Source organism: Humulus lupulus, chromosome 4 (assembly GCF_963169125.1).
Source record: "Humulus lupulus chromosome 4, drHumLupu1.1, whole genome shotgun sequence".
NCBI classification, from domain to species: Eukaryota; Viridiplantae; Streptophyta; class Magnoliopsida; order Rosales; family Cannabaceae; genus Humulus; species Humulus lupulus.
Genome location: NC_084796.1, coordinates 247,897,817 through 247,909,455, shown reverse-complemented (window position 1 = coordinate 247,909,455; position 11,639 = coordinate 247,897,817). Strand labels below are relative to the sequence as shown.

The 11,639-nt window shown below is 42.6% G+C and overlaps 1 non-coding gene across 1 annotated transcript; it reads right to left on the bottom strand.

Moving 5' to 3' along the window:
• Positions 1-5,566: 5,566 nt before the first annotated feature.
• On the bottom strand, positions 5,567-5,672 carry LOC133833662 (small nucleolar RNA R71). The gene has a single exon (XR_009893030.1). It is a non-coding gene; the product is annotated as a small nucleolar RNA R71 (small nucleolar RNA).
• Between the last annotated feature and the right edge of the window lie 5,967 nt (positions 5,673-11,639).

Sequence of the window (11,639 nt, the reverse complement as noted above, 5' to 3'; positions counted from 1 at the left end):
AATATGGCTAATACCAAAAGATGAGGGAAGTTACCGCAGCAGTGAGCTCGATACTCTTCTCGTAAAGTGTATTGCAGTCTCGAGCATTGTTTAAAAACTGCCAATGAGGGGCATCAAAGCCACTAAAGCTCTGGCCCACTCGAGACAGAATGTCCGAGCCAAGTGTAGCCCCATGGGATTCGGCAACATTGTCAATTACATACTCATCGATGTGAATGGAAACCGACAACTTGCATGTTGTGGAAGCTGAGGCCATTTTCGGAGGTGGGCCGAGTGTTGAGTGAACCATGATCGGAGGGGGTTGGAGCTTGACCATAGTGGACACTTCGACCTGAGGGTTCGGCTCCACAACCAGGCTCATAGCAGCTAGAGCTGGTGGAGGAGGTGTCTTCTCAGTCCTCTTGAGGACCTTGGCGGGTCACTCAGACTTCCGCGAGCCCCTTGGGCGCTTACTTCTCTTAGCCCTACCACTCTCTAGGATGTTTTCAAGGTTGGAGTCCATCTCGCCTACACATTTACACCACATTATGAGTTATCCCAATAACAAAATAATTTGACATGATACGGATAGACAAAGGATAAAAAGACAAGTGGAGAAAAACCTAACTGGAACTCTCCCCCGAGTTTGTGCTCGACGACCATGAAATTCCCCCATCTTTAGAAGAGGTGGGGGAAGTACCTTCCCTATAGGTGGATGTTAACCTCGAAAGGTCCCTATAGTCGTTAGTCCCATATTGGATGGCTATTCCGTTCCATACCTCGTTCAGGCTATACATGGTGTCGTATTTCCCGAGCCAGCTATCGAACCTATGTACCCTCTCATCTACCCAAGACCATATATAAAAATGGTTCCTATCATCCTTACACACTACTAATCTATCGGGCTTATGTTTTAGTAGTGAGGGAGACCACAAATCTGAGCTAAGGATGACTGTACCTTATTCATCCAAGCCCAAGCTCGAGGCCTCGTCGTTGGCCTCGTTCCCCGATTGTGGACTCCTTCGATGTTGAGCTGGAGATGGAGGCCTCGCATCTCTCCTTAGGGGAAGGTTGCTGGTCGGCTGAGGCACGAGCTCCTACCGGTCGTACTTCTTGTTGGATCAGTCAGATGTAGATTGATCCTCCCCTAAGAGCCCACATGCCTGGAGCTTTCCTTCATGTAAGAGGTAGGAGAGGGATCTCCTGCCATAGGGAAGTTGGAGCAGAGTTTCTCTGTGCTCCCTCATCTCCTTGGTGGGGGTAGGGCGATGGTAGTTGGCTAGAAGATAAAACACATTTCAACTAAATACGAGCCTAAGAAAAATTCGAGCACAAAATAGAAAGAAGTTGAGATACTTACGAATTCGTCTGAAAGAGTAGAATCGAGATGGGGCTAGGCCATCTGTCCAGAAGAAGGCCTTCTTGAAATCAGGAGGGTGGTTGGGAAGATCTTCAAATATCTTCTTCTCCTTGGGATAGCTCGAAAGATAGTAGAAGCCATCTCCTCCCCGAGCTCGAGAGAGATTGCTTTTCAAGCAAAAGAGATATAAGATCTCTTCTAGCGAAGGTCCTTTCCACTTCAGCTCGTGGTACAGCGACCTCAGGACAGACAAAACCCTGTAAGAATTGGTGTTGAGCTGGAAGGGAGCCAACCCAACAAAGTCTGTGAAGTCCTTGAAAAAAGACATCAAGGGCAGTATCGCCCCTGCCTTTATATGCTCCTGGCTCCAAGCTGCGTATCTCAGCTTGCTGTCAAGATTTCCATCTCCTGGAGCGCGACAACTCCGCTCGTGGGAGGTCGGAGCTTGACACCTCAGAGAGCCCGATAGTCCTATGCCATGAAAGGCCAGAATATTAGCTATCTGACCAAACGACGTGACCGAGCTCCAGTAATGCTCGGCCTCGAAGAATTCTCTCCTCGACTCCGTGGTAGAAGGTTCCCCTGTCAGCGAAAATTGAAAAGCGCCCGGCTTGAAGGCGATTGTCACTTTGAACGTAGGATCGACAGGAATCAGTCTTTTTCTCTTCCCTTCTTCGACCTCGTTTATCTAACGTCGAAAGTGGTCTCGAGTGTCCTCTTGCTCACGCCTCAGTTCGTGCTCCCGAATTAAGCATTGGTTTCGAGTAAAGGGAGATTTTGGGCTCAAAGCTACTGGTGAGTAAGGAATCGCGAGCTTTGACCCCCACCACTTTCCCGAATTCTGCGGCATCTAACAAGAAAGCAAAAGGGTGAGGGCCAAGTGAACAAGAAATAACGAGACAAATAGTACCTCAGCTCGAATAATCGAGGCTACAAGGCAAGCTCGATCCAAAGGATGAGGCCAATCTCAGAGCGTGTATTTCACCGAAAGGAAGGAAGGTGGATATGTTATGGGAAATCCCGAAGTATTAGGGAAGAAAGGTGGCGGTTGTTTAAAAGGTGATATTTTTGGGAATCGTGCATTCCTTAAAAAAAACCCTGATTTTGTACCCGATACCTTGGTGAGCAAGATATGGTCTCTAAAATTTGAAAACAGAAAAAAGGAACCATATTTGGACCCTTTTTCGCAAAAACTAGGTTTGAACCTAATGTCTATCAGTCGAAGCACCCTAATCCTAGTGCATTAAACTAATGAATGGGTCAAGAATAAATCCTAGCAGCCACAGCGTGACAAAAGCATAAACATACATGAAGGAAAAAAAAATGTATATATAACGCAAAGAAGCCATAAACCGAAAACTTACATAATGTAATCGGTGGAAACAGAGAAATGGATGATTGAACGAGAGGTTGCAAGTGCGATCTCACTGAGTCAAAAAGTCCAACGTTTCTTTGTCTTCTCGGCTTGGAGAACATGCAAGAACTGGACAAGAAAGCCTCTGGTTTTTTCTTTCTAAAAGTTTGAATGTGGAGGGAAATGGAGAAGACAACCGGAAACTTATTTATAGGCCCACAGGCATGTTAAAAGTTGAACCAACCTGGGCCATTGGCCAGATTCCGTACCAGATCTAACGGCCAGGGACTAGTGAAATGATAGTACCCAAAAGGAGGGCAGGCGGATAGACATGGGCAGAGTTTCAAGGCACTCAAGTACCTTGAGTGAGCAATACCCAACTGACGCGTGTCCATACTCGAGTGTGTGACAGAACGGTTCCCGAGGGAAGTAGTTCAAAAGTTTCCTTCTCATAGGATTCAAACTAATACTTTTAAGGGGGAAAAATGTTACACCCAGATTTTGAGACACGAGATTGTGACCTCGAAAGCTGGACTCATCAAATGTGAGATCAAGATATCTAAAATGCATGTTCGTGGCCTAGATGTCAAACCCTCGGATCAAGATGGCAATCTTGAATACATGTAACCTTGAAGTTCTTTATGAGCTCGAAAGAATTTAGCTCGGAGTATATCCGTTGTCGGGTGTCTTGATAACTCTTGAATAAAGAGTTATTTGTCATACTTTTGAGCTTATGATAAACAAAAAATGAATTAGCTGAGTGATACTTTTTAATGGTTTCATGTTATTTTATTATCCATTTTTTGGTCTTATCTTATCCTTTAATCCTTTTTGAAATATCTGAGCATTTAATAGCACTTAGAGAGTTTTTACATGGTGCTCTCTGAAGAAAGCAAGAAAGCAAACAGATTTTTATTAGGTGTTGCTTGTGATAAAATATAGGGATTGTTGAAGATAGGAGCTTTTGCTGCAGCATTTTTTTTAGCAAAAGAAGGAGGGTCAGCAGCTCAAAAAGGAGATCATGTGGCATCATTTATCCAGCTGTAAAGGAGTCTGACGTGGCAGTGTGGAAAAAGATATTAAATCAGCAGTTATTTTAGTAAGTGGGCCACCTGTGAGAGAAAGAAGGAGGGCAAAATAGAGAAATTAAAAGAAGGAAAAAGGAGAGGGTTGTACCCTAGCTAATTAAGGAAGGTGCAGCCTCCATTTTGACAAGACTTGAGCCAGAAGGTTACTGTAGAAAACCAGAGAGAATATCAGATAAAAGAAACGCCAGGAAGAAGTAGAAGAGAGGTTCAAGAAAGAAGGAGTCCAACCAAAGAAACTAAAGCATCATTTTGGATTTGTTTTTTTTTCTTCTTTCTAAACTCTATTGTATTAATTTCTGAGTTGGATTTTATCTGAATATTATGGGCTGTTTTGATTATGAACTAATGTATATGAAATCAGCCATGAACTAATTTCTTGGTGGCTTGAATTGTTGATGAACCCCATGTTATAATCTATTCATTTCTTGCACTTTATTTTAGTAAAATCTCCCTTGATCATTCAAGTGTGCTTAAATTGATTTCTTGTTGTTGGTTGGCCAGCAATGGCAAGTTATTTTAATTATATTTAATGCTGGAAAGGTTGAATGTAATAGGAAAAGCTTGAATGACACAAGTCATAATCTAGGTTAGGTTATGTGAGTAATTAATATAGGGATATGTTAATTACCTTGTGTAACATATGAGAAGTGAACTGTGATTGCATTCTTAAATCTGATTTTTGCATAGGAATATGTTTAATTAGGTAGAAGAATTAAGGTCATAAGATTTGGGAAAGTTTTATGCGTGTTAAATGAACTTTTTGTTATCCTGGGAGTTTTGCTAGAAAAATGCTGCAGCAATACGTTCGCAATGTGTTCAGGAAAAATAATATAGGGGGATTCAATGATTCAAGTCCATTTTAAAATTTATATATTTCTCTCAAGGTTCTTGTTCAGTTTACTTTGAGTAATTTTACTTTCTTTTTATCGGGTTAACTTGGAAAATCAAAGACATTCAAATTGTTCACTAGTGTAATTGTTTAGTAATTAATTTTTGCATTGAGTTTTAATTTGCAATCCCTGTGGAGACGATCTTGAATACTTACTACTTTATTACTTGTTTTGTGACTGTGTACACTTGCACATTTTAATCAAATCAATTTACACAACAAGTTTTTGGCGCCGTTGCCGGGGATTGAAATTAGAAATTCTTGTAAAATCAATTACTTGCAATTTATTTATTTTTCTTTGTTGAGCTGACTTTGTTTGCTTGCTCTTTTGTTTTCTTAGGTGAGTTGCTATATGAAGGAGCAAGAAGACATTGAACTAGCTCCTATTGACCCCGAGATTGAAAGAACAATTAGAAGAAGACTAAGAGAACAACGGGCTCAAAATCGCCTTAATATGGCTGAAGAGGTTGAAGGAGTTAAGGGTGCTAATAATGTCACGAATACAATTGCTATGGCTGATGATAGAGAGAGAGCCATAAGGGAGTACGCTGCCCCCATGTTTAATGAGCTCAATCCGGGTATTGTTAGACCTGAAATTCAAGCACCCCAATTTGAATTAAAGCCCGTGATGTTCCAAATGTTGCAAACAGTGGGTCAATTTAGTGGGCTGCCTACTGAGGATCCTCACCTTCATCTTCGTTCATTTTTGGAGGTGAGTGACTCCTTCAAGCTACAAGGAGTGACTGATGAGGCCCTAAGGTTGAAATTGTTCCCTTTCTCTTTGAGGGATCGAGCTAGAGCTTGGCTCAACACTCTTCCTCCCGACTCGGTGACTACATGGAATGAGTTGGCTGAAAAATTCCTGATGAAGTACTTTCCCCCTACCAAAAATGCCAAGTTTCGCAATGAAATCATGTCATTTCAGCAGCTGGAAGATGAATCATTCTGTGAAGCGTGGGAGAGATTCAAGGAATTATTGAGAAAGTGCCCACACCACGGGATCCCACATTGTATACAAATGGAGACTTTCTACAATGGGCTCAATTCTTCCACTCGTATGGTGTTAGACGCTTCAGCCAATGGGGCTATTCTCTCTAAGTCCTATAATGAAGCCTATGAGATTTTGGAGAGGATAGCTAGCAACAATTATCAATGGTCCAATGTTAGAGCCTCAACAAGTCGAAAAGTGGCTGGTTTACTTGAAGTTGATGCATTGACAGCTTTGACAGCTCAAGTTTCTTCAATGACTAACCTTCTCAAGAACATGAGTTTGGGGGGAATGGTACAGCCAGCTGCTATGGGCCAAGTGGCAGATGTTTCTTGTGTTTATTGTGGAGATGGGCACACATTTGACAGCTGTCCATCAAATCCTGCATCAGTTTGTTACTTGGGGAATCAAAATGTGAGCCGTAACAACCCATATTCGAACTCTTACAATCCGGGTTGGAGGAACCATCCGAACTTCTCATGGGGGGGTCAAGGAGCTAGTTCAAGCGGAGCACCCATGCAAAACAAGCCTACATATCCACCGGGGTTTTCTCAACAACAACAACAAAGAGCTCAACCACCTCATCCTCAAGTGTCTCAATCAAGCTCTTTGGAGAGTTTAATGAAGGAATATATGGCCAAGAACGATGCTGTAATTCAGAGTCAAGCGGCATCTTTGAGGAATCTAGAAACTCAGCTGGGGCAACTTGCTAATGAGCTAAGGAATAGACCACAAGGCACTTTGCCTAGTGATACAGAAAATCCCAGAAAAGATGGCAAGGAGCATTGCAAGGCGGTTACCTTGAGAAGTGGCAAAAATGCGGAACTTACTGAGGATAATTGTGCCCGAAACAGCGAGCCCACTTCAATCCAAAGTAGTGGGGACAAAGGAGACAAAGCTGTGAAATCAAAAGAATTAAATGCTGATCCTGAAGCAATTGCTGCAACAATTCCTCCGCAAAACGCTACAGGAGAGTCTACAAGCAAGCCACCTCCACCATTTCCTCAACGCTTTCAAAGGCAGCAACAAGATAGTCAATTCCGGAGATTTTTAGATGTCTTGAAACAACTTCACATCAATATACCATTAGTGGAAGCTTTGGAGCAAATGCCCAACTATGTGAAGTTTTTGAAAGATATTTTAACTAAAAAGAGGAGACTTGGTGAATTTGAAACAGTGGCGTTGACTGAAGGCTGTAGTGCTATATTGAAGAGTAAAATTCCTCCTAAATTGAAGGATCCGGGCAGCTTCACAATTCCTTGTTCTATTGGTGGTAGAGACGTTGGTAGAGCACTTTGTGACTTGGGGGCTAGTATCAATTTGATGCCCATGTCGATTTTCAAGAAGTTGGGGATTGGAGAAGCAAGACCAACCACAGTGACTTTGCAATTAGCGGATCGTTCTATGGCGCACCCGGAAGGAAAAATTGAAGATGTAATTGTGCAAGTTGACAAATTCATCTTTCCGGCTGATTTCATCATCCTTGATTATGAAGCGGATAGAGATGTTCCTATTATCTTGGGTAGGCCATTTCTAGCTACCGGGAGGACCTTGATTGATGTACAAAAAGGGGAGCTTACTATGAGGGTGAATGACCAACAAGTGACTTTCAACGTGTTCAATGCTATGAAGTTTCTGGATGAGGTTGAGGAATGTAATAGGCTAAGTGTAATTGAGTCTATTGTTGCTGAAAAATTCGACAAGGAAGTTTGTAAAGATGGAGTGGGGGTGAGGTCACTTGAAGAGCTTGAAAGCTTAAGTGAAGAGGAAGAAACCCAAGTTACATGGGTGGAGTCAACGCAGCCATTTGCTAAATTCAGGAGGCCTTTTGAGTCATTGAATTTGTCGGAAGGGAATTTTAAGCCTCCTAAGCCTTCTATTCAAGAGCCACCAAAATTAGAGTTGAAGCCTTTGCCTAGTCACTTGAAGTATGCCTATTTGAGAGATGATGAGACCTTGCCTGTGATTATTTCAGCCATGTTAGGCGCTGAAAAAGAGAGTTTGTTGCTGGCTGTTTTGAAGAAATACACAAGGGCCATTGGTTGGACTATGGCGGATATCAAGGGAATAAGTCCCTCATTTTGTATGCATAAAATTCTGTTGGAGGATTGCTGTAATAATTCTATTGAGCAGCAGCGAAGGCTTAATCCTATCATGAAGGAAGTGGTTAGAAAAGAGATAATTAAGTGGCTTGATTATGGAGTTGTTTACCCAATTTCAGATAGTTCTTGGGTCAGCCCAATTCAGTGTGTTCCTAAAAAAGGTGGAGTTACGGTGGTGGCTAATGAAAACAATGAGTTGATTCCCACAAGACAAGTGATGGGCTGGCGTGTTTGTATGGACTATCGGAAGTTGAATAAGGCTACTCGCAAAGACCACTTCCCGCTGCCATTTATTGACCAAATGCTTGATCGGTTGGCGGGAAAGGAGTTCTATTGTTTCCTTGATGGGTATTCAGGCTATAATCAAATTTCCATCGCGCCGGAAGACCAAGAGAAGACTACCTTTACTTGTCCGTATGGCACCTTTGCCTTTAGGAGGATGCCTTTTGGGCTGTGCAACGCCCCCGCCACTTTCCAACGTTGTATGATGGCAATATTCTCAGATATGGTGGAAAAGTCTCTTGAAGTCTTCATGGATGATTTTTCAGTATTTGGGGAGTCTTTTGACACTTGTTTGGCTAACTTGGAGCAAGTCTTGGCTAGATGTGAAGAAACACACTTGGTACTCAATTGGGAAAAATGCCATTTCATGGTTCAAGAAGGCATAGTGTTGGGCCATAGAATTTCTAGCAAGGGCATAGAAGTGGATAGAGAAAAGCTGGAAGTTATAGAAAAATTGCCACCACCTACTACCGTCAAGGGGATTAGAAGCTTTTTGGGGCATGCGGGCTTCTATAGGAGGTTTATAAAAGATTTTTCAAAGATTTCTAAGCCCCTTTGTTCTTTACTTGAACAAAATCGAGCATTTGAGTTCACCAAGGAGTGTCAAGAAGCATTTGTGACTTTAAAAAAGGCTCTTATCACCGCACCCATCATTGTAGCTCCGGATTGGTCTCTCCCCTTTGAATTGATGTGCGATGCTAGTGACTTTGCTGTGGGGGCTGTACTTGGGCAGCGAAAAGAGAAGGTTTTTCATTCCATTTATTATGCAAGCAAGACATTAGCCGATGCCCAATTGAACTATACTACCACCGAGAAAGAGCTTTTGGCGGTGGTGTTTGCTTTTGACAAGTTTAGAGCCTATCTTGTGGGGACTAAAGTGGTAGTTTACACAGACCATTCAGCGATCAAGTATCTAATTGCCAAAAAGGATGCTAAGCCACGACTTATTCGATGGGTGTTGCTTCTTCAAGAATTTGACTTGGAAATTCGGGATAGAAAAGGAACGGAGAACCAAGTGGCTGACCACTTATCTAGACTTGAAGCTGGAAGTGAAAAGCAAAATGAAGGGCCTATTAAAGAGACATTCCCCGATGAGCAATTGTTGGTTGTGAACCAAACCACTACTCCATGGTACGCTGATTTTGTCAACTATTTGGTGAGTGGTTTGCAGCCACCTGATTTGAATAGGCAGCAACTCAAGAAGTTCTTTCATGATGTGAGATTCTATTTTTGGGATGAGCCCTATTTGTACAAACAATGTTCAGATCGAATCATGAGGCGTTGTGTGCCTGAGGAGGAAGTTTCTAGCATCCTAGAGCATTGTCATTCAGCTCTTTATGGTGGACATTTTGGGGGGCAGCAGACAGCCGCTAAGGTTTTTCAATCGGGGTACTATTGGCCTTCTATCTTCAAGGACGCTCATGAATTTGCTAAGAGATGTGATCTCTGCCAGCGTGTTGGAAATATTTCAGCAAGGAATGAAATGCCCTTGAATAGCATCCTCGAAGTGGAATTGTTTGATGTTTGGGGAATCGACTTCATGGGGCCATTTCCACAGTCATTTGGCAATTTGTATATCTTGGTGGCGGTAGATTACGTCTCTAAGTGGGTTGAGGGAGTGGCAAGTCCTACCAACGATTCCAAAGTGGTCATAAAGTTCCTACATAAGCAGGTGTTCACCCGCTTTGGCACTCCAAGGGCTCTTATAAGCGATGAAGGCACCCACTTTGTTAACAAGATTTTGGCAGCTTTGTTAGCCAAATACAGTGTGAAGCACAAGATTGCCACAGCCTACCACCCCCAAACCAATGGTCAAGCGGAAATATCCAATAGGGAGATCAAGGGAATCCTAGAGAAAGTGGTGAATCCTAGTAGAAAGGATTGGTCTCAGCGATTGGATGATGCTCTTTGGGCCTATAGAACGGCTTTCAAAACCCCTTTGGGAATGTCACCGTATCGTTTGGTTTTTGGGAAAGCTTGCCATTTGCCCGTTGAGTTGGAGCATAAGGCATATTGGGCCACTAAGCGATTGAATATGGACCTCCAAGCTGCTGGAGAAGCTCGAAAGTTACAGTTAAATGAGCTGGAAGAGATGAGGTTGTTCTCCTATGAAAATGCCAAGTTGTACAAGGAGAAAACTAAGAGGTGGCATGATCAGAAAATTCAAGCTCGGGTCTTTGAGAAAGGGCAGAAAGTATTGCTTTTCAACTCGCGCTTGAAGTTATTTCCTGGCAAGTTAAAGTCCCGCTGGTCTGGCCCATTCACAGTGGTGCGAGTTTACCCCTTTGGAGCAGTTGAGGTTCGCGAAGATCAATCCGGAAGGGAGTTTAAAGTGAATGGGCAGTGGCTGAAACATTATTTGGGAGGTGAGGTCAACCGCGAGAAGACCTCCATCACTTTGGAGGATCCTTAAAGCTGAGGTTGATTTGGGTTGTCAAGTGATTCAGGCACTAATTTAAAGACAACCCAGCAATAAGAAAGTGTAAACTGATATTGTATATAAAAAAAAAAAAAAAAAAGACAAAAAGAAGAGGAAAACAGAAAGAAAAAAAATATATATATATTTATACATATGAGTGTTTTTAATTATAGTTATTTTTATTTTTTATTTTCACTTTTTGTAATTTTAATCCCATTTTATTGTGGTGTTTTGGAGCAGTTTTATGTTTATTTTGATGTTTCAGGTGTTAAGACAGCAAGAAACAGGGTGTTTTGGAAGTGATGCTGAAGTCTGAAGGTTTTGCGAATTTTTTGCTGCAGCAAAGTGGCAGCAAATATTTCTAAAAAAAATGAGGAGTTCCGTCAAAGTTGGGTTGCTGAAGCACATCTTGGGCACTGTAGCAATCTGGGCAGAGACACGAACCTGGGTCATGGGTCATGATTTCAAATATATGTATAGATTTTACTACATATATATATATGTTAATATATAATGATATCAATATATACTTAAAATATATATATACTTATGTTATTCGGATACACGAAAATATATATATATGTCTATCTCTCTATTTTATTTATATGTTATTTATTTATTTTATATATATATATTTGTATATACCCATGACCCAGACCTCTCTGCCTCTCCATCTCACGAAGACCCAGAAGCCCCGAACCTCACCCTCGCCGCCACCATACTCCACAGCTCTTCGCCCACCTCAACCCACCTCTGACCTCCCATCTATCCCCGTCCCTCACCAGCATTATCCCACCCCACCCAGCCAAGAGATTCTCGGCATTCAGCCTCACCCCACCAGCGCATTCGAACCAGTCCCCGTGAGCCCCTGCCCTCGTTTCTTCGCGCAGTCAGCCACCACCTCGACCCCAGGCGGCGTTCCACCCAGTCCAGGCGCAAGAAACCCCCCCCCCCCTTCGAGCCTCAAGTGATTCCGAACGACCCAAGCCTTCAGCGTCACTGCTCCGTGTGTCACAGCCGAGAGCCATTTCTCTCCATTTTGCACCGGGTATTCATTACCACGACTCGACTCCTACTGGGTAAATCTTCTCCTTACTAGCTGGGCTCTGTTGTGATGTTTTGGAAATTTTGGGTTCCTCTATGAATTTGGCACAGATGTGATTATTCCTTCTGGTGAA